The sequence below is a fragment of the Bos grunniens genome, chromosome 7 (assembly GCF_055505025.1).
Source record: "Bos grunniens cultivar Pamir isolate PY7600 chromosome 7, Bosgru_T2T1.0, whole genome shotgun sequence".
In the NCBI taxonomy this organism is placed as follows: Eukaryota; Metazoa; Chordata; class Mammalia; order Artiodactyla; family Bovidae; genus Bos; species Bos grunniens.
The window spans coordinates 63,476,211-63,498,522 of record NC_141171.1 but is presented as its reverse complement, the minus strand read 5'-3'; the positions used below and the strand labels follow the sequence as shown (position 1 = coordinate 63,498,522).

The window sequence follows — 22,312 nt, the reverse complement described above, 5'->3', positions numbered from 1 at the left end:
CTTTAGCATTGTTCCTTCCAAAGAAATCCCAGGGCTGATCTCCTTCAGAATGGACTGGTTGGATCTCCTTGCAGTCCAAGGGACTCTCAAGAGTCTTCTCCAACACCACAGTCCAAAAGCATCAATTCTTCGGTGCTCAGCCTTCTTCACAGTCCAACTCTCACATCCATACATGACCACAGGAAAAACCATAGCCTTGACTAGACGAGCCTTAGTTGGCAAAGTAATGTCTCTGCTTTTTAATATGCTATCTAGGTTGGTCATAACTTTCCTTCCAAGGAGTAAGCATCTTTTAATTTCATGGCTGCAGTCACCATCTGCAGTGATTTTGGAGCCTAAAACAATAAAGTTTGACACTGTTTCCACTGTTTCCCCATCTATTTGCCATGAAGTGATGGGACCAGATGCCATGATCTTCGCTTTCTGAATGTTGAGCTTTAAGCCAACTTTTTTACTCTCCACTTTCACTTTCATCAAGAGGATTTTTAGTTCCTCTTCACTTTCTGCCATAAGGGTGCTGTCATCTGCATATCTGAGGTTATTGAGATTTCTCCCGGCAATCTTGATTCCAGCTTATCCTTCTTCCAGCCCAGTGTTTTTCATGATGTACTCTGCATATAAGTTAAATAGGCAGGGTGACAATATACAGCCTTGACATACTCCTTTTCCTATTTGGAACCAGTCTGTTGTTCCATGTCCAGTTCTAACTGTTGCTTCCTGACCTGCATATAGATTTCTCAAAAGGCAGGTCAGGTAGCCTTGTATTCCCATCTCTTTCAGAATTTTCCACAGTTTATTGTGATCCACACAGTCAAAGGCTTTGGCATAGTCAATAAAGCAGAAGTAGATGTTTTTCCAGAACTCTCTTGCTTTTTCCATGATCCAGCAGATGTTGGCAATTTGATCTCTGGTTCCCCTGCCTTTTCTAAAACCAGCTTGAACATCAGGAAGTTCATGGTTCACGTATTGCTGAAACCTGGCTTGGAGAATTTTAAGCATTACTTTACTTTACATTACTTTACTAGTGTGTGAGATGAGTTTTAATATCATTAAAACCCACCAAATTCCTAGGAATAAATTTTATAAAATATATATAAACTTCTACACTAAAAACTACAGAAAATTTTTAAGAAAAACTGAAGAAGATCTAAGTAAAGATTAGACAAATTAGACACATTCAGTTCAGTTCAGTCTCTCAGTCATGTCTGACTCTTTTTGACCCCAGGAATCACAGCACACCAGGCCTCCCTGTCCATCACCAACTCCCAGAGTTCACTCGAACTCAAGTTCATCAAGTTGGTGATGCCATCCATCCATCTCATTCTCTGTCGTCCTCTTTTCTTCCTGCCCCCAATCCCTCCCAGCATCAGAGTCTTTTCCAATGAGTCAACTCTTCGCATGAAGTGGCCAAAGTACTGGAGCTTCAGCTTTAGCATCATTCCTTCCAAAGAAATCCCAGGGCTGATCTCCTTCAGAATGGACTGGTTGGATCTCCTTGCAGTCCAAGGGACTCTCAAGAGTCTTCTCCAACACCACAGTTCAAAAGCATCAGTTCTTCGGCACATTAGCATATTGCAAATCTATCAGTTCTCCCCATTTTGATCTACAAATTCAAAATCTCATCAGATTTTATATTGCCAATCGACTATTTCTAAAATTATTATGGGAATTTCAAGTGCCAACAACAGCCAAGGAAACCTTAAAGAATAAAAACAAAGCTGCAGACATATGCTACAATATTTCAAGACCTATTATAATGCTGCTGAATATACATATGCACACACACACACATATGTACACATATAATTTTTTTCCTTTATCTCTTATTTTTAGTATATAGGGTTATGCATTCTTTTGTTACATTTATTTCTAGAAATTTGATGGATTTTGATACTATCATAAATAATGTACTCTTGTAATACATATATAAATAGTGATGTCCTTGCAGTTTTTATGCAAGAAAATAGCAAAGTAATACACGACAATGGTGACACTACAGTTTAGTGGGTAAAGAATATTTTAATAAAAAAATAGATCTACTGAATATCCATATGAAGAAAAATAAATCTTGATCCTTACTGATACCTACTATACACATATATACACACACACAATCATTGCCAGGTAGATTTAAAATCTACGGTAAGAAAAAAGAAATAATAAAGCTTATAGAAGAAAATCTATAAAAACATCTTTGTAATTTTGAAAATGGCAAAAATTTATTAAACATGATTCACAAAGTACCATAAGGAAAAAAGATGAATTGTAATGTATTAGGTTTAGAAACCTCTGTTCATCAAACAAAATTCTTAAGAAGAAAGGCAATCCAGAGAGTCAGAGACAAAGTTCACAAGACATAAACCCGACAAAATGGTCACACTTGGAACATAAAAAACTTCTACAAAAGAACAGATAATCCCACGGGGGGCGGGGATGGGGGGGGGCGGTGGGGGGAGACTTAAGCACATCACAGAAGAGGGAATCTAAATATCCAATAAATTTATGAAATGGTGCCCTACCTTTGAGTCATTAAGGAAATACAAATTTAAATCGCAATGAGCTTTCCCCATATACCCACCAGAATTTCTCCAAACAAAAAAGAAAAACAATAAACACCATCAGTAAAAATCCAAGTGTTGACAAGGAGCCTTAGCATCAGTTGGAATTCTCAATTAGCCCTGATAGGCCTATATATTAATATAAATACCTGGGGATGATTAGGTAGCCTGTAACCTATGACTCAATTACATACTTAGGCATTAACTCAACAGAAATGCATATATGTGTTAACCAAAAAACATGTAACACGATGTTCATAGCAACACTCTTCATAAAAGCCGCAAAGTACAAACCACAAATGTCTATCAACAGTAGAATTAATAAATCATGTAAAACATGCAAAATGGAAATCAGCAATGAGAATAAACAAACTACCACTACAGGCAATGACATGGTTGAATTTCACGAATGTAAGTTGAGGGAAAGTAGCTGACTCATTGGAAAAGACCCTATTGGCAGAGATTGAGGGCAGGAGGAGAAGAGGGCGGCAGAGCCGAGATGGTTGGATTGGCATCCTTGGCTCAATGAACATGAGTCTGAGCAAACTCTGAGAGATAGTAAAGGACAGTGAAGCCTTGTGTGTTGCAGTCCTTGGGGTTGCAAAGAGTAGGACACGACTGAGTGACTGAACAACATCCACAACAAAGTCAGACAAATTAAAGATCAAAAAGAGATAAAACTGACCTATAACTATTAGAAATCAGGATAGAAAAGAGAATGAGCAGGGCTTCTGGGGCACTGACAATTAATGTTCTGTTTCTTATTTTAGTGTCAGTTATCAGCATATGTCTTAATATAAGATATTAAGAAGAGGCGGCAAGAATACACAGAAGAACTGTACAAAAAAGATCTTCATGACCCAGATAATCATGATGGTGTGATCACTCACACTCACCTAGAGCCAGACATCCTGGAATGTGAAGTCAAGTGGGCCTTAAGAAGCATCACTATGAACAAAGCTCGTGGAGGTGATGGAATTCCAGTTAAGCTATTTCAAATCCTGAAAGATGACGCTGTGAAAGTGCTGCACTCAATATGCCAGCAAATTTGGAAAACTCAGCAGTGGCCACAGGACTGGAAAAGGTCAGTTTTCATTTCAATCCCAAAGAAAGGCAATGCCAAAGAATGCTCAAACTACCGCACAATTGCACTCATCTCACATTAGTAAAGTAATGCTCAAAATTCTCCAGGCCAGGCTTCAGTAATACATGAACCATGAACTTCCAGATGTTCAAGCTGGTTTTAGAAAAGGCAGGGGAACCAGAGATCAAATTGCCAACATCTGCTGGATCATGGAAAAAGCAAGAGAGTTCTGGAAAAACATCTACTTCTGCTTTATTGACTATGCCAAAGCCTTTGACTGTGTGGATCACAATAAACTGTGGAAAATTCTGAAAGAGATGGGAATACAAGGCTACCTGACCTGCCTCTTGAGAAACCTGTATGCAGGTCAAGAGGCAACAGTTAGAACTGGACATGGAACAACAGACTGGTTCCAAATAGGAAAAGGAGTACATCAAGGCTGTATATTGTCACCCTGCCTATTTAACTTATATGCAGAGTACATCATGAAAAACACTGGGCTGGAAGAAGGATAAGCTGGAATCAAGATTTCCGGAAGAAATATCAGTAACCTCAGATATGCAGAGACACCATCCTTATGGAAGAAAGTAAAGAAGAACTGAAGAGCCTCTTGATGAAAGTGAAAAAGGAGAGTGAAAAAGTTGCCTTAAAGTTCAACATTCATAAAACTAAGATCATGGCATCCAGTCCCATCACTTCATGGCAAATAGATGAGGAAACAGTGGAAACAGTGGCTGACTTTATTTTTCTGGGCTCCAAAATCACTGCAAATGGTGACTTCAGCCATGAAATTAAAAGACGCTTACTCCTTGGAAGGAAAGTTATGATCAACCTAGACAGCATATTAAAAAGCAGAGACATTACTTTGTCAACAAAGGTCTGTCTAGTCAAGGCTATGGTTTTTCCAGTGGTCATGTATGGATGTGAGAGTTGGACTATAAAGAAGGCTGAGTACAGAAAATTGATGCTTTTGAACTGTGGTGTTGGAGAAGACTCTTGAGAGTCCCTTGGACTGCAAGGAGATCCAACCAGTCCATTCTAAAGGAGATCAGTCCTGGGTGTTCATTGGAAGAACTGATGTTGAAGCTGAAACTTTAATATTTTGGCTACCTGATACGAAGAGCTGACTTATTTGAAAAGAGCATAATGCTGGGAAAGACTGAGAGCATGAGGAGAAGGGGACAATAGAGGATAAGATGGTTGGATGGCATCACCGACTCAGTGGACATGAGTTTGGGTAAACTCTGGGAGTTGGTGATGGACAGGGAGGCCTGGCATGCTGCGATTCATGGGGTCACAAAGAGTTGGACATGCCTGAGTGACTGAACTGAACTGATAACCATATGTCAATATTTTAAAAATTCATCAAGCTATATACTTAGAATACTGGTATTTTGCTATACACATGTAATAATTCCATAAAAATCTCAAAAACAATTACAAAACATGAAGTAAGGGATAACTTTTTGGCTGGATCACAAGGTACTTGAAGGGGAATAGAGATAAATAAAACAAGAAGAATTAGTTAGGTCCACATTGGTATAGCATCTTTTAATTTCATGGCTGTAGACACCACCCACAATGATTTGGAGGCCAAGAAAAATAGGTCTTTCATTGTTTCCAAGGTAAATTGGAAGTGGTCAAACAGGAGATGGCAAGAGTGAACACAGACATATTAGGAACCAGTGAACTAAAATGGACAGGAGTGGGTGAATTTAATTCAGATTACCATCATATCTACTATTGTGGGCAAGAATTCCTCAGAAGGATTGGAGTAGTCCTCATAGTCAACAAGAGTCTGAAATACAGAACTTGGGTGCTATCTCAAAAACGACAGAATGATCTTGGTTTGTTTCCAAGACAAAGCATTCAACATCACAGTAACCCAAGGCTATGCACTCACCCAGTAGTGCTGAAGAAGCTGAAGTTGAATGGTTCTATGAACCTATAAGATTTTCTAGAACTAACAGAAAAAAAAAAAACACAAACTGATGTTCTTTTCATCATGGGGGATTGGAATGCAAAAGTAGGAAGTCAAGAGATACCTGGAGTAATAGGCAAGTTTGGCATTAGAGCACAAAATGAAGCAGGGCAAAAGCTAACAGAGCTTTGCCAAGAGAACACACTGGTCATAACAAACACTCTCTTCCAACAACACAAGAGATGACTCTACACATGGACATCACCCAGATGGTCAATACTAAAATCAGACTGATTATATTCTTTGCAGTCAATGATGGAGAAGCTCTATACAGTCACAAAAACAAAACTGGGAGCTGACTGTGGCTCAAATCATTCCTTATTGCCAAATTCAGACTTAAATTGAAGAAAGTATGAAAAATCACTAACCATTCAGGTATGACCTAAATCAAATCCCTTATGATTATACAGTGGAAGTGACAAATAGACTCAAGGGATTAGATTTGATAGATGGAGTGCCTGAAGAACTATGGACAGAGGTTCATAACGCTGCCCTGGAGGTGGTGATCACACCATCCTCAAGAAAAAGAAATGCAAAAAGGCAAAATGGTTGTCTGAGGAGGATTACAAATAGCTGTGAAAAGAAGAGTAGTGAAAGGCAAAGGAGAAAAGGAAAGATATACACACCTGAATGCAGAGTTCCAAAGAACAGCAAGATGAGATAAGAAAGCCTTCCTCAGTAATCAGTGCAAAGAAATAAAACAAAAGAATACAATGGGAAATCCTAGAGATCTCTTCAAGAAAATTAGAGATACCACGGGAAATTTTCATGCAAAGACAGGAACAATAAAGGACAGAAATGACATGGACCTAACAGAAGGAGAAGATTAAGAGGAGGTGGCAAGAATACACAGAAGAGCTATACAAAAAAGATCTTCATGATCCAGATAATTACAATTGTGTGATCACTCACCTAGAGCCAAACATCCTGGAGAGTGAAGTTAAGTGGGCTTAGGAAGCATCACAATGAACAAGGCTAGTGGGAGTGATGGAATTCTAGCTGAGCTATTTCAAATCCTAAAAGATGATGCTGTTGAAATGCTGCATTCAATATGCTAGTAAATTTGGAAAACTCAACAGTGGCCACAAGACTGAAAAAGATCAATTTTCATCCCAATCCCAAAGAAAGGCAATGCCAAAGAATGTTCAAACTACCGCACACTTGCACTCATTTCACATGCTAGCAAGGTCGTGTTCAAAATCCTTCAAGCTAGGCTTCAACAGTATGTGAACCAAGAACTTCCAGATGTACAAGCTGGATTTGGAAAAGGCAGAGGAACCAGAGATCAAATTGCCAACATCCTTTGGATCAAAAGAAAGCAAGAGAATTCCAGAAGAACACCTACTTCTGCTTTATTGATGTAACTAAAGCCTTTGACTGTGTGGATCCCACCAAACTGTGGAAAATTCTGAAAGAGATGGGAATACCAGACCACTTGACCTGCCTCTTGAGAAAACTGTATGCAGGTCAGGAAGCAACATGGGACATGGAACAACAGACTGGTTCAAAATTGGGAAAGGAGTATGTCAAAGCTGTATGTTGTCATGCTGCTTATTTAACTTATATGCAGAATACATAATGTGAAATGTCAAACTTGCTGAAACACAAGCTGGAATCAAGATTGCTGGGAGAAATATCAATAACCTCAGATATGCAGATGACACCACACTTATGCAGAAAGCAAAGAGGAATTAAAGAGCCTCTTGATGAAGATGAAAGAGGAGAGTGAAAAAGCTGGCTTAAAATTACCATTCAAAAAATGAAGATCATGGCATCTGGTTCCATCATTTCATGGCAAATAGAGGGGGAAACAATGAAACATTGAGAGACTTTATTTTATTGGGCTCCAAAATCACTGTGTGTGCAGTCATGAAATTTAAAGATGTTTCCTTCTTGGAAGAAAAGTTATGACAAACCTAGACAGCATATTAAAAAGCAGAGACATCACCTTGCTGTCAAAGGTCCAGATAGTTTGGGTTTTTCTAGCTATGGTTTTTCTAGTAGTCATGTACAAATATGAGACCATAAAGAAGACTGAGTGCTGAAGAGCTGATGCTTTCAAACTGCGGTGTTGAAAAAGACTCTTGAGAGTCCCCTGGACTGCAAGGAGATCCAACCAGTCCATCCTAAAGGAAATCAGTCCTGGGTGTTCATTGGAAGGACTGATGCTGAAGCTCCAATACTTTGCCCTCTTGATGTGAATAGGTGAATCATTAGAAAATACCGTGAAGCTGGAAAAGATTGATGGTGGGAGGAGAATGGAATGACAGAGGACAAGATGGTTAGATGGCATCACTGACTTAATGGACCTGAGTTTGAGTAAGCTCTGGGAGACAGTGAAGGACAGGGAAGCGTGGCCTGCTGCAGTCCAGGGGATCACAAAGAGTAGGACACGACTGAGCGACTGAACAACAACAAATATGAGCAAAGACCTCAACTGCCAGGTATAGACATCTGAACATCTTTCTCTAGACCAGGATGCAGGAAACTCTTTAGTAAAGGGCTAAATGGTAAATATTTTAGGTTTTATGACAGAAGCCATAAGCTCTCTGTCACAAGCACCCAACTCTAACACTGCAGTGTGAAAGCAGCTGTAGATAACATGAAAATAGATGATCATAACAATTCTAATAAAACTTTATTTACAAAAACAGAAGGAGGGCCAGGTTGCCCATGGCTGTTCAGGATAGTGATATCCATGGAATATTTTCGAGCATTTAGTGATGTGAATAAGAGTGGTGATTCAGGAAAATCATTCTGACACCAAAGATAGAGTTATCAGGGATACCACAGCATTCATCCAAAAAGACAAAACTGGGGTAGAAGACTAGGAACACAGGGAGATTCAATAGCTTTTTTCCATTTGATCTTTCGGGAGTCTCCACAGCTGCTATCTCCCTCCCAAAGATGAAATGAGGTGAAAGGTATGAACCTCACCACCACCTCCTCCCCATCACCCCATCCCCAGACATACGTGACATGATTATGTGGTTGGTCAGAGTCTAGAAGATGAATTAGGCTTTTTATTCTAAAGGTGGTGTTCTCAGAGAGACATACACAGGCTTAATAACACTTCCTGTGGGATCTCTGTCCAACCATCCCCACATCTCAGGATGTTTTCCCTTCCCTTGCATTGTAGCCAGGCCTTAGCCTCATCTAGCCTGAAACGGAGAAGGCAATGGCAACCCACTCCAGTACTCTTGCCTGGAAAATCCCATGGACGGAGGAGCCTGGTAGGCTGTAGTCCATGGAGTCACGAAGAGTCGGACACTTACTGAGCAACTTCACTTTCACTTTCACGCATTGGAGAAGGAAATGGCAACCCACTCCAGTGTTCTTGCCTGGAGAATCCCAGGGAAGGCGGAGCCTAGTGGGCTGCCATCTGTGGGGTCACACAGAGTTGGACACGACTGAAGTGACTTAGCAGCAGCAGCAGCAGCCTGAAACAGCTTAAGGGGACAATGGATGAGAATGCCATCTTTCCATCTCTCTCTCTCTTTCTCTCTCTCTCTCTGCTATCAGCAGATGTACATTTCCATAGCGCCATACTGGGAGGGATCTAAATTTGGGAGAAAACTATGTCATTCAGACTTTACTTGCCCCTTGGACTGCCTCTGGTCTCAAGAAGAGAAAGTTAACACCTGATCCAGGCCATCCTTACTTTGAGCTAATAACAGAGTTATTTTTGCATACATCTCTTTGAGGAAGCTCATAAGAAGAATAGGTGGACCAAGGCAGGATTTGTGTACTCCTGGATCCTCTGGTCACATATAATCATAGTCACCCCCTTGCATGGCCCTGCAGTACCCCCATCATCTAACACTCTACTCTCCAAGCAAGCCCGTTCTCCAGGCAAACAGAAGAGGAATTACCTGACTGAAATCTCTAGACAGTGGAGAAAATAGATTAGGAAAATGCATTCTTCTGGTTTTTTCTTTCCTCTCCGCTGGAGTCCTTCCAGTCCCCTTTCTTCTCCCCCATCCCCACCTCAACCCCCAGCTTGCACCACAGAAGGAATGAGCCTGAGAGCGAAAGACCAAGCAGAGAACCAGCCTCTCCCGGCCTCTGAGCTTAATTAAAATTCTCACAGCTCCTGAAAATGATGAAGGAAAGGCCTGTGGTTTCCCGTCCTGAGCCATTTTCCTGCCGGCACTTCCTCTCCACCCCTCCTTCCTCCAGGCAGAGATATTCTCCTTGTTAATCATTCGACCTGCATCAGAAAACATTACCTCCAAGACCACAAAATAGCAGCCTCATTATTGGAACCACAGCCCGCGGTCAGATGGATTTCCCCAAAGGCCCCCAAACCTTTCCCATTTTATTACCATGTCACTCCTCATTTTAACACATATTAATCACAAAGATACATTTTTCTTGGGCTATGGATTTAAGTAGCCCTTTCTAAGCACTCGGTAAAGGTTGGTTCAGGGGCGGAGGAAAAAAAGGAATGATTAAATTTGCAAAGTCGAAGTGCTATCCCAATCTGTAGATGCCTAGAGCAGGAATGTTTGGTTTGTCACAGACTTCAAAACTGTGTTAGGGACTGAGTCCTTTTATGGGTGGGAAGCTGTAAAGCATACTAAGTAAAGATCTGAGGTTTACATCATCCTGGCTTAAACCATGGCTTCACTGCTTACTAGCAAATGATCTCCCTTTTCTGACCCTCAGTTTCCTCACCTGTGTAATGGGAATGGTGGTGGTGGCTTAGTTGCTGAGTCATGTCTACTCTTTGCGACCCCATGGGCTGTAGTCTGCCAGGCTTCTATGTACATGGGGTTCTCCAGGCACCAATACTGGAGTGGGTTGCTATTTCTTTCTCCAAGGGATCTTTCCAACCCACGGATCAAACCTGGGTCTCCTGCATATTGCATGTGGATTCTTTACCAACAGAGCCACCAGGGAAGCCATGTAATGGGAATACTTCTTTCCAAGGTGACTGCAGGCTTAAATAACACCTATCCAGGGCCCAGGCCACAGGAAGTGCTCAGTATACTAAAGCCAGCGTTTTTCTTCTTTTCTCTTGGTTCAAGGAGCCATGCTAAGAACTTCATCTCACTTTATAAGAGGCCCACTCTGGCTGCTTTTTTCCTCACGCTTTCCTGAGACTTAAAAAGAGGGACTAGAGCTGTCCTTACACTGTTCAGTTTCAGCATTCTCTGCCATCTATAAGGGAAAAAGCAAATAGTCTCCTCTCTTTTAGTGTTTAATGAACTTCTGTCTCTGCTTTTTCTGTTTCAGAAATGGAACCCTTCCATCTTTCTAGGATAGAGAAGATAAATTATTGAGTAGGGTCAGAATGTCTGTGACAAAGAAGATTAAGGTGAGTACCTCTCTCATGCAAAGACAATCTTTTGATGGGTCTTGAAGTCTGCTGCTTGTGTAGTGGTCTGGGCTGTTTGGATCCAACCTCAGTCTCCCACACCAGCTCCCCATCCCCTCTTCTGAACCAATAGCCTGCAATACCAGAGACCTGGTCAGGGGTGCAGGCATGGTCTATGACACAACGGAAAGCTCATTAGCTTTTTTGAGGATGAAAACTATTATTGTGGCCTTGCAGGGGCTGAACTTAATGTTTACAGCCTAAGTTCAGACAGCAAGAGGCAGAATAAATACAAGGCTCAGTGTCAGGGGATCCGAATTTGAAGCTGAGGTCTTCCCCCAAATGACTATGGGAAAATGACCAAGTCACACGTTACCTCCCAACCTCAGGTGTCTTTGATATTAAATGAAGACATTGTGCTGGATGCCCCGAGGCCCACAATGACCCAAAATTAGTAAGTGTAGACATATTAGAAGGGGAGATCCCCATCCATGTAGGGACAACTTTGTCATATATTCTTAGCCAGGGATACCCACTGCTCTAACTCAAGCATAGAAAAGGGAAGCTAAATAGATCAGCACTGAATGATGCTCAGAATTGAAAAAGGATAAATGAATATCATAAATGTCAGAGCTTGGACTTCCCAGGGGGCCCAGTGGTCAAGAATCTGCCTGTCAATGCAGGGCACATGGGTTCGATTCCTGGTTGGGGAAGATTCCACACACCGTGGGGGAACTAAGCCCATGCATGGGAACTACTAAAAGCCATGCACCCTAGAACCCATGCTCCACAATCAGAGAAGCCACCGCAATGAAAAGCCCGTGCACCGCAACTAGAGAGTAGCCCCCATGCAGCAACAAAGACCCAGCACAGCATAAATAAATAAACAAAGGGCTTTGTGAAGCCAGGGAAGAAGGAGGGTCTGGGGTTTTCTATGGAAGCAGTTTGTGGTCTTTTTTCTCCTGCAGCTTTAGAAAGCCTCTGCCCCAGGTTCTTGCCTTTCTTACACGCTTCCACTGAGATCCAAGTTCTGAGGAAGGAGAATAGCATTGGTCTTAGGCCACCTGTCCTCTCTGTGGTAGGGAAGCAGAGGGTCCTGTGATTGGCAACATGCCAAAGTCACACAGTGGGAAAGGAGGGTAGTTCTCCTGAGATGGACAAAAGGCAGTCCACACGCATCGGGCTGGAGAAATTCACCTCCCACCAAGGAGGCCTGGCCGGTTGGGTTTTGTTTGCCAATTCAGGAAAAAGGGAAAGGATTAGGGTTTGTCCTCTTAAGCCTGAAATAGTGAGGTCATGGCTATGTGGCCCAGATTTTCCTGGGTGGTTTTTCTAAGTCCAGCATCTACTCTGAGCCAGGTCCTCTACTTTTGAACTTCTGAAAGACAGGAATTATTAACCCCTTATCTACCGATGGAAACCAGGCCTCAGAGAGACTAGGTGAGGTTTTCCATGCCACAGAGCAAGTAAGAAGAAAAGTTAGGATTTGAACCCACATCTGTTTGGCTACAAAGCCTGACTCTTTTCATGGCACTGCGTACTAACAGAGTAAGGAGCAGGCATTCTTTCTAGGCTCCAATGTGGGCTAGTAGTCTGAGGGCTTGCATGAGACTTTTTGCTTTGGTCTTTCCCAAGTAGCAGCATTCCCTACACAGAGAAAAGTTGGGAAACCAAGAAGGAACCTCAAGGAGGCATAGGAGTGATGAGACTTCACCCTTTATAAACACAGTTCATACCTCTGGTTACTTTTACTAAGCTTTGCAACTGCGTGAAAAAAAAGTGAAAATGTTAGCTGCTCAGCCATGTCCAACTCTTTGCTACCCAATGGACTGTAGCCCACCAGGCTCCTCTGTCCATGGGATTCTCCAGGTAAGAATATTGGAGTGGGTTGCCATTCCCTTCTCCAGGGGATCTTCCTGACCCAGGAATCAAACCTGGGTCTCCGGCAGGTGGATTCTTTACTGTCTGAGCTACAAGGGAAGCCCATAGTCCTTGATAAATAAGAAGGGAAAAGCAAATATGATTTTTAAACTTCAAATTTGGAGAGGGAGAGAAAATGCAGTCATCTTTCAATCTTCTCCAATGCTTCTACTTCTTAGAATTTATTTATGCTCCATAAAGGAACTGGGTTAAATAAGGGGGAATAAATATAAAACCTAGCTCAAAACAGCCAGAAGTTATGTCTCTCCTTTTGAGATGAGGTTTCTAGATCTGCTTCATCCCTATTAGATGAGGATGAATGACCTCAAGGTTCCCTTTTTCTCAAATAATGAATCTTCCACATGTGACTTTGAAATGAATCTGATTTGTCTTTCATTGATCTTAGCCCGAGAAAACACCACTGCAATGACAGGCCTCTCGTGCTTTTGCAACTAGGAGACTAAAGGATCCAAACTTCCTATTTCAGATAAGAAAACTTAAGACCAGAACATGAAGGTGCTTTCTCAAAGTAAACATCAGAAGGACAGGGCCATGTATTACTTACTATGAAAACACATCCTTTCTCTCCTCCAAAAAAATGCATGTCTATGTATTCCTTAGAGTCAAGATGATAGATAGATATTTTTCTGCCAACTCTGACCTACTGATGCAGTGACTACCACAATCATTGAGTAGTGAGAGTTTGGGAGGACATGTTCGGGATTTAGTTCATTGACTGCCAATGTCTGGTTGGTGACGGGAGTGACAGCGTATGTTCTGTATGTGTTGACTAATACAGCACAATTTTGATTCAAGACAGGTTAGACGAGAGTCTTGAATCTGTTGAGGGGAATAGGAGAAGAAACAACAGAAAAATACACTTGCTATGTAGTTGACTCTCAGCGGACAAGGCGTAGAGCTGATCCTCTTCCCTATAGTAATAACTTATCCTACTGTTCCACCTTCCAGTCCTTATCCTTTGAACCCCTGGGATTCTGGGGAACTTCTAAAGTCCTAAGAGAGGAGGCACTGTTTCGAGTCTTTCCCTTCTAGCTTGCCATTTACTAGCTCATACCTTAATTATCAAGCAGTATATTAATTATTGGGCTTCCCTGGTGGCTCAGTGGTAAAGAATCCATCTGCCAATGCGGTAGACACAGGTTCAATCCCTGGTCAGGAAGATCCCCCAGAGAAGGAAATGGCAAACCACTCCAGTATTCTTGCCTGGGGAATCTCACGCACAGAGGAGCCCAGCAGGCTATAGTCCATGGGGTCGCAAAGAGTGGGACGTGACTTAGCGACTGAACACATACACACGCACCCATCTTAGTTATCAGGAACACAGTGATTCTCAATCTTTGTGGCACATTACAGTTACCTGAGGAGCTTTTAGAAGCCTTAATGCCCAGCTCACATCTCAACTAAATCAATAGCTGGCGGTAAGGCCCAGGCATCAGTAATTTTAAAGGATCCTCAGGTTATTCTAATGTGCAAAGTTTGTGAATTAGGGAGCTAACGTCTAAGCAATCAAAAATAAAGAAAGTGACAGAAACACAGAAGTAACAAATGAGTGAATGTAACAGAATTAAAGTTCTGGCTTATAACTCTGTGGAGGTTCACCCAACTCTGACAAAGTCAGATGAAGGGCTCCCGTGTGAAGACCTCAAAAAAATCCCTTAAGACAAAGGAAAGGAAGTGGTATTTATAGCAGGAATTCACTAACATATGAGGAATAGTGAGTGAAAGTTGCTCAGTCATGTCCGACTCTTTGCAACCCCATGGACTACACTGTCCGTGGAATTCTCCAGGCCAGAATACTGGAGTGGGTAGCCTTTATCTTCTCCAAGGGATCTTCCCAACCCAGGGAGAGAACCCTGGTTTCCCTCATTGCAGACGGATTCTTTACCAGTTGAGCCACAAGGGACACCCTGTGAGGGGTAGAAGAGATTTCCAATACAAACAGGTTTATTTTATTTATTTATTTATTTTAATTGGAGGCTAATTACTTTACAATATTGTAAATTTTGTAGTGGTTTTTGCCATACATTGACATGAATCAGCCATGTGTGTACATGTGTTCCCCTCCCCAAAAAATAAAATAAAATAAACAGGTTTTCACTATTTTAGATAGATCCATGAGTGACAAGTAAGCATATTATTAGAATCATAGAATGTTTAGGTGGGGACAAGCACAAGCTATCATCTACTCCATACATAATATGGATGGAGAAACTGGGATCAGAACAAAAGTTACTTACAGCCGCTCAGTGCCTTAATGGCTGTTCCAGACCTTATGCAAGGTCCTCAAACGTCGGTTTCCCTGTTCTTCATCGTCTCTCTGCCCTTTTCTTTATGGTCCGACATGTTCAAAATGGAACTAGTTATTCCTCTACTCCCACCCCATTCACCCCCAGCTTCCAGGGGCCGTACACAAAATTATTGTGACCATGCCTCTCCACAGCCAACCTACATCAAGTCCTTTAGATTCTATCTCCAAAACAGATTATCAATCTCTCTGTATCTTGCTGTCTTGTCATCACTCCAATTCAAAGCCACTCAACTCTTGCTTGTTTCATGGTTACAGTGTCTTAATTGGGCCCCTGGCTTCCCTCTCTGGCCCATTCTTCATATAAGCAACTTAATTTACCTTCTTAAAATGCAAAACAGATCACACAGCTTTCAAAGGATTCCTATAGCTCTTAAAATTCAAAGTCCTTATTATAGCAGGCACTCTCTGAACAGCCTGGGCTCTGTCTCTCCTCAGTCTCAGCTCAGGCCACTCTTTGCTTCCTCATTAATCTGTGGCCACCCTGTTTTCTTTAGGTTCCTGTAGGGAAAGAGCAAATTAGCCAAGATGGCAGTGGTCAGGCTCTCTTGCCCCACACCCTCTCATGTCTTCAGTTCCTATGGCTCCTTGAGTTTTCTTTCAGCCTCTCAGCTCACACCTTGCCTCACTGAGTTCAGCGAATATTGTGCACAGTGAGGTACAGCAAGACAGTTCCTAACCCCTCTGAATCCTCTCCAGCCTTAGCACTCTATCCATGACATTTTCTTCTGGAAACTCAGCTCCCTTGACACCCCTGCTCCTCTCACTGGGTGTCAGCTCTCAATTTCAAAGTCTGTTCTCTGTCTTCCTTCTGATCACCCTCTCTGTCTGTTATGTCCCATCTTGGCTCTTTTTTTATTTCCTTTTGAACATTTGATACAAATTGTAATTATTTCATTTATGTACTGCTTTGCTTATTAAATTATTCTTCTCCTTCAGTAAAATGTAAACTTCATAAAGGAAGGAAAAAAAAAAAAAAAAAACCACATCTGGCTTGTTTATTGTTCCATTTATCCCTGGCACCTAGCAGAAAACCTGTTCATTAAAGAACCTATGAATAAATGAAAGAATAAACTAATTTTAAAAAGTGAACTATATTACTATGACTTAAGCTATCTTCCTGGAGGCTTTAAGGGCCAAGTCAGGACTAGAACTCAGGACTCCTAATGACAATACTAATGATCTCTACTCAGATTATGCCACCTAGTGAAGAGAATCAGCAGAGTGTAGGATAGTCGAACAGAATCTCTTAGCAACCTCAAGAAGACAAACTCCTTGCATGACAAAGTTCAGTATCTCTTTTTTATGAATGATGTTACAAACACATTCAGCAGCTCTGACTACAGCTGTGGTTGCAGAAAGCAGCAAGCCAGACATGGGCGTGTACTTGGCTCTCGTTCCAGTTCTGGCTCTGCCATTTCCAGTGTGACTTGGAGTCACCGATTTGGCCTGCCTGAGTCTCAGTGTCCCCATCTGTCAATTGCGAATAATAAGTCTTTTCTGAATGTTACTAGAATAAAAGTGAGGAACAAGGGAAAGAGAGTGGGAGGATCAGAAGGCATCACAGTCCTGTCAATACCCATTTAATATCGTTGCCGTTACAGTTAGCTCTATCATTTACAGAACATTCTGCTTCTCTAAATCCTTTCCTTTGTCCGCCCTCTTCTGCTAGCCTTAGCATTTCTTTTTTGTTTAACAATAATAATGAGGAACAAGAGAGGAATTAGGAGGGGAAAAAAAGGAGAAAGAGGAAGAGGAGGAGGAGTAGAACAAGAAGGGGAGAAGCATTTGCTGATCACCTTCTAGATGTCAGACTCCTTGGACAGCAATTCTAATCTTCACCAAGTTCTATTTGGAAAGTGCTATTATCATTCCTGTTTTACAGATTCCCAAGGCTCAGAGATAAGTCAAGTTCTCTCAAGCACAGTAAGTAAATAGCAACCTGGGATTCAGATACGGGCCTACGTGACTCCAAAGCCCAGGCTTATTCTGCCACACCACACTGTCTCCTTGGATTCAGGGAAGAAGTTCTGGGCAGGAGTCAAGAGTAAAAGCAAATCACACCTACACGCAGACTGTGGGAATGTTTATAGCTGCCGGCTGTTCATTACTGTATTTTACTACCAAAGCAGCTGTGAGAAATCAGTTTAGACACATAGATGGGCATGACAACCATACCTGTTTGCAAATGGTCCACAAACCTGGCCCACTTTTTTATGGAAACTTTTTAAAAAATTGTGGTAAAATGCAGATGACACAAACTTTACCATTGTAATCCTTTCAACCCACTCCAGTATTCTTGCCTGGAGAATCCCCATGGACAGAGGAGCCTGGCAGGTTACAGTCCATGGGGTCATAAAGAGTCAGACATGACTGAGCAACTAAGCCCACAGCACAACCCTTTTAAAAGGCACAATTCTGGTGCATTTTGTACACTCACAAAGTTGCACAACCATCACCACCACCTAGTTTGAGAGCATTTTCATCACCCTCAAAGGAGATACCATGGTAACCATTAAGCAATTACTCCCCAGGACACCCCTCAGCTGCTGGTAACCACTCATTAACTTTCTGTCTCTATGGGTTTAGGCAAACTCTTAGCTTTCTCTTGAATAACATACCTGGACAAGACCCTTGAAAGATGGTGGTTTCAGAAAACAGCAGCTCCCTTTCCGCTCAGGGCTCTGCCCCGTCATTTCCATTAGGTTCCCCAGGGAGCTACCTGCTCATTACCTAATAGAAGAGCATAGGACCTGGAGATCGAGCAGCTCCCTCCCCCAGGGGAGCAACTGCACCAGCAATTGAAGATGCCTAGGTGGTGGACGGAGAAGGCAATGGCACCCTACTCCAGTACTCTTGCCTGGAAAATCCCATGGACGGAGGAGCCTGGTGGGCTACAGTCCATGGGGTCGCTAAGAGTCGGACACAACTGAGCAACTTCACTTTCACTTTTCACTTTCATGCATTGGAGAAGGAAATGGCAACCCACTCCAGGATTCTTGCCTGGAGAATCCCAGGGACGGGGGAGCCTGTTGGGCTGCCGTCTATAGGGTCGCACAGAGTCGGACACGACTGATGCGACTTAGCAGCAGCAGCAGGTGATGGACAGGTAGGCCTAGTGTGCTGCAATTCATGGGGTCGCAAAGAGTCGGACACGACTGAGCTGAACTGAACTGAAGAACATTAATGATCATTAGAAGCTGTTCTGATCTCTGGGGACAAGCCAGCCTTTCTAGGAACAGAGATGGGCAGGACTGCAGGGCGATTCAGGAATAAGTGAAGAGTGTGGAGCTGGACGGGCTTGAATCTGAACCCTGGCTCCTCCACATATTAGCCGTATGACAATGATGAGGTCACTCTACATTCCAAGGCCTCTCTTTCCAAAGATGTAAAACTGAGAAAGTGAAACCTACCTTGTTGGGGTAGTGGGGAGGTTAAAAGGGATTGCAAGAGACACAATACACATCTACTCTTTCTTTACTCCTTGGACCCCTACTAACTCAGGTAGAAGTTGTATCTACTACACAGGATCTGAAATTTAAACCAAGCAAGAACCTATCTTTACCATGTGGAAAAATAAGTAGGCATTATATTACCTTTACTGAAATGAAAGACAGATCAACCTATTTCTACATATTTGATACAGTGGAGAAATCCATTATGGAAAACAAACCATGATCTAGTCACTGTGCCAGGTTTAGTTCAAAAGGTGATATGGTAGACACCATTCTGAGTTCTGAGGTTAAATGATTACTAAAACAAAATAGTGTAATCAGACAGCCTTGGCTTCAAATCCTAACTACACTAGCTACATGACATTGAACGAATAACTTGCAGGCTCAATTCACTCTTCCATAGATACAAGAATAGTACTAATGTCATAAGGTTATTTGAGGGTTAAATGAGATAATCTATACAAAGCATTTAGCATGGTATACCAAGTCAGCAGTCAATAAATGTTAGATATTAGAATCATAATTTTTAATAATAAAAAGCAAGCAAAATAACATAAAATGATGAGTTCTGTTGGACAAAAGCATTGGGAGCCCCCGAGAGAGTCCAGGATTGTTTTTGGGGGAAGTGACATCTTAAAGGATGTATATGAATTAACCAGATGGGAAGGGCAAGGTCCTTCTTTCTGTGGGGTGTATGTGTTTATTAATTTTTTTTTTAATTTATTTATTTTCAGTTCAGTTCAGTTGCTCAGTCATGTCCGACTCTTTGCGACCCCATGAATCACAGCACACCAGGCCTCCCTGTCCATCACCAACTCCTGGAGTTCACTCAAACTCACATCCATCGAGTCGGTGATGCCATCCAGCCATCTCATCCTCTGTCGTCCCCTTCTCCTCCTGCCCCCAATCCCTCCCAGCATCAGGGTCTTTTCCAATGAGTCAACTCTTGGCATGAGGTGGCCAAAGTATTGGAGTTTCAGCTTTAGTATCAGTCCTTCCAATGAATATCCAGTACTGATCTTTAGAATGGACTGGTTGATAATTGGAGGCTAATTACTTTACAATATTGTAGTGGTTTTTGCCATACATTGCATGAATCAGCCATGGGTGTACATGTGTTCCCCATTCTGAACCCCTCTCCCACCTCCCTCCGCATCCCATCCCTCAGAGTCATCCCAGTGCACCGGCCCTGAGTGCCCTGTCTTATGCATGAACCTGGACTGTCGATCTGTTTCACATTTCAATGCTAGGTCATTCTAAGAGGAGTGAATAGTGCAAGAAAAAGACAAGAAGGCGCAGAGCAGGGCACTCACTGTGTGACAGAAGCTGTGAGCAGCTTACTGGGAGGGAAGGAGGGAGGGAAAGAACCAGACAGACAGCACCACAACTTCAACTTGGTTTATACCCTGAGGGCAGTAAGGAACCGCTGAAAGGTTTTCAGCACAGTAATCAGAGGCTTGGCTCTGCCTTTGAGAGGCATCCCTCTGGCAGTTGCGAGCAGGATAAATTTCAGCAAAAGAATTCGGGAAGCAGGGAGAGCTATAAGGAAGCTGTTGAAATAATTCAAACGAGAAGATAAGCAAACTGAACTAAGACAATAGTAGCAAAAACAAAGAGGATAATAAAATGTGGGGATTGACTGAATTCAGGTTGAAGCAGGGGTTGCCTAGAGGTTTCAAAGATTACAGAGGTGGAGGGGCTTTATTCTAACCGGACACGCTCGAGGCAGGCAAGGTCTCAGGAGGGTAAGGAGTTCCCTTTATTTATGCAACAAAGAGTGTGAAGGAATTGACTAACCTGTGAAGTGCCGCTCAGACGCCCCTCCGAGAATGGAGGTCTGGGCAGCTGTGTGCCCGCCTGCAGTGACTGACAGACAGGAGGGCTGCCTCAGGCCAACTGAGGACAGTGCTGAAGGGTCTTCTCCACGCAGAGCTACCCGCTGGGCCTCTGTCCTCTCACCCAACCTGCTGCCCTGCCTCTCCTCTCACAAGAGCGGCTCCTGAGAGCAACTCGAGTGAACTTCCGGCCCGCGCGTCTCCCCTGGAGTCAGCTTCCTGGGGAATGCAACCTGCCACAGGTGTGCCCCTTTCACTCCGCACAACAGCTCTGGGAAGAGTGGAAGATGAGGAGGAGGATCTCTGTGCAACAGGTGAGGACCTGTTACAAATTGAGCTTGAGAGCACGTAAGTGGTTAGAGTTGAATCAGATTGAGACACCTCAAGTGTGCTACTCTAGAAGTTTCTCTCCATGGTACTTCTCAGCAGGTTCTTGAGCCTGGCTGCACATGAGCATCATCTTTGGAGTTTTTACGTCAAATATCAGTCTGTATCTATTTACATTCCCACCAACAGTGCAAAAACGTTCCCTTTTCTCCACACCCTCTCCAGCATTTATTGTTTGTAGACTTTTTGATGATGGCCATTCTGACTGGTGTGGGGTGATATCTCATTGTAGTTTTGATTTGCATTTCTCTAATAGTGAGCGATGTTGAGCATCTTCTCATGTGTTTGTTAGCCATCTGTATGTCTTTTTTGGAGAAATGTCTGTTTAGGCCTTTTCCCTCTTTTTGATTGGGTAGTTTGTTGTTCTGGTATTGAGTTGTGTGAGCTGCTTGTATATTCTGGAAATTAATCCTCTGTCAGTTGTTTCATTTGCTATTATTTTCTCCCATTCTGAGGGTTGTCTTTTCACCTTGCTTATAGTTTCCTTTGCTGTGCAAAAGCTTTTAAGTTTAATCAGGTCCCACTTGTTTATTTTTATTTCCATTACTCTAGGAGGTGGGTCATAGAGGATCTTGCTTTGATTTATGTCATGAAGTGTCTTTCTATGTTTTCCTCCAAGAGTTTTTTAGTTTCTGATCTTACATTTAGCTCTTTAATCCATTTTAAGTTTATCTTTGTGTGTGGTGTTAGGAAGTGTTCTAATTTCATTCTTTTACATATAGCTGTCCAGTTTCTCAGCACCATTTATTGAAGAGGCTGTGTTTGTCCCGATGAATGGATAAAGAAATTGTGGTACATATACACAATGGAATATTACTCAGCCATAAAAAGGAACACATTTGAGTCAGTTCTAATGAGGTGGGTGAACCTAGAGCCTATTATACAGAATGAAGTAAGTCAGAAAGAGAAATTGTATTCTAACACATATATACGGAATCTAGAAAAATGGTCCTGAAGAATTGATTTACAGGGCAGCAGTGGAGAAGCAAACATAGAGAATAGACTTATGGACATGGGAAGAGGGGAGGAGAGGGTGAGATGTATGGAAAGAGTAACATGGAAACTTACATTACCATATGTAAAATAGATAGCCAATGGGAATTTGCTATATGGCTCAGGAAACTCAAACAGGGGCTCTGTATCAACCTAAATGGGTAGGATGGGGAGGGAGATGGGAGGGAGGTTCAAGAGCGAGGGGATATATGTATACCTATGGCTTATTCATGTTGAGGTTTGACAACAACAAAATTCTGTAAAGCAATTATCTTCCATTAAAAAATAAATAAATTTAAAATATATATATCTGTCTGGAACCCAGCACCAGAGATTCTGCTTTGGTGGGTCTGGAATGGGGTCCCTGTCAGTTATTAGAAATCTCCTTCCTGGCAAGTGACAGAGCCCAACTTACACCAGCCTTGGCAATAAGAAAGAGTGTGTTGGGGAATA

General features: G+C 42.3%; 1 long non-coding RNA gene across 30 annotated transcripts in view; it reads right to left on the bottom strand.

The window, feature by feature from the left end:
* Window positions 1–22,312, bottom strand: part of LOC147369714 (uncharacterized) — a 694,358-nt gene that overhangs the window by 403,269 nt on the left and 268,777 nt on the right. For 5 of the 30 annotated variants that reach the window (XR_015167792.1, XR_015167786.1, XR_015167790.1 and 2 more), the window contains exon 1: window positions 20,442–20,771. The exons of 3 other annotated variants lie outside the window; for them this stretch is intronic. This is a non-coding gene — a long non-coding RNA (uncharacterized LOC147369714). Of the gene's footprint in view, window positions 1–10,951; window positions 11,076–20,441; window positions 20,780–22,312 lie in introns of those variants that run through there. 22 more of the 30 variants (XR_015167780.1, XR_015167796.1, XR_015167791.1 and 19 more) reach the window with 10 other exon arrangements.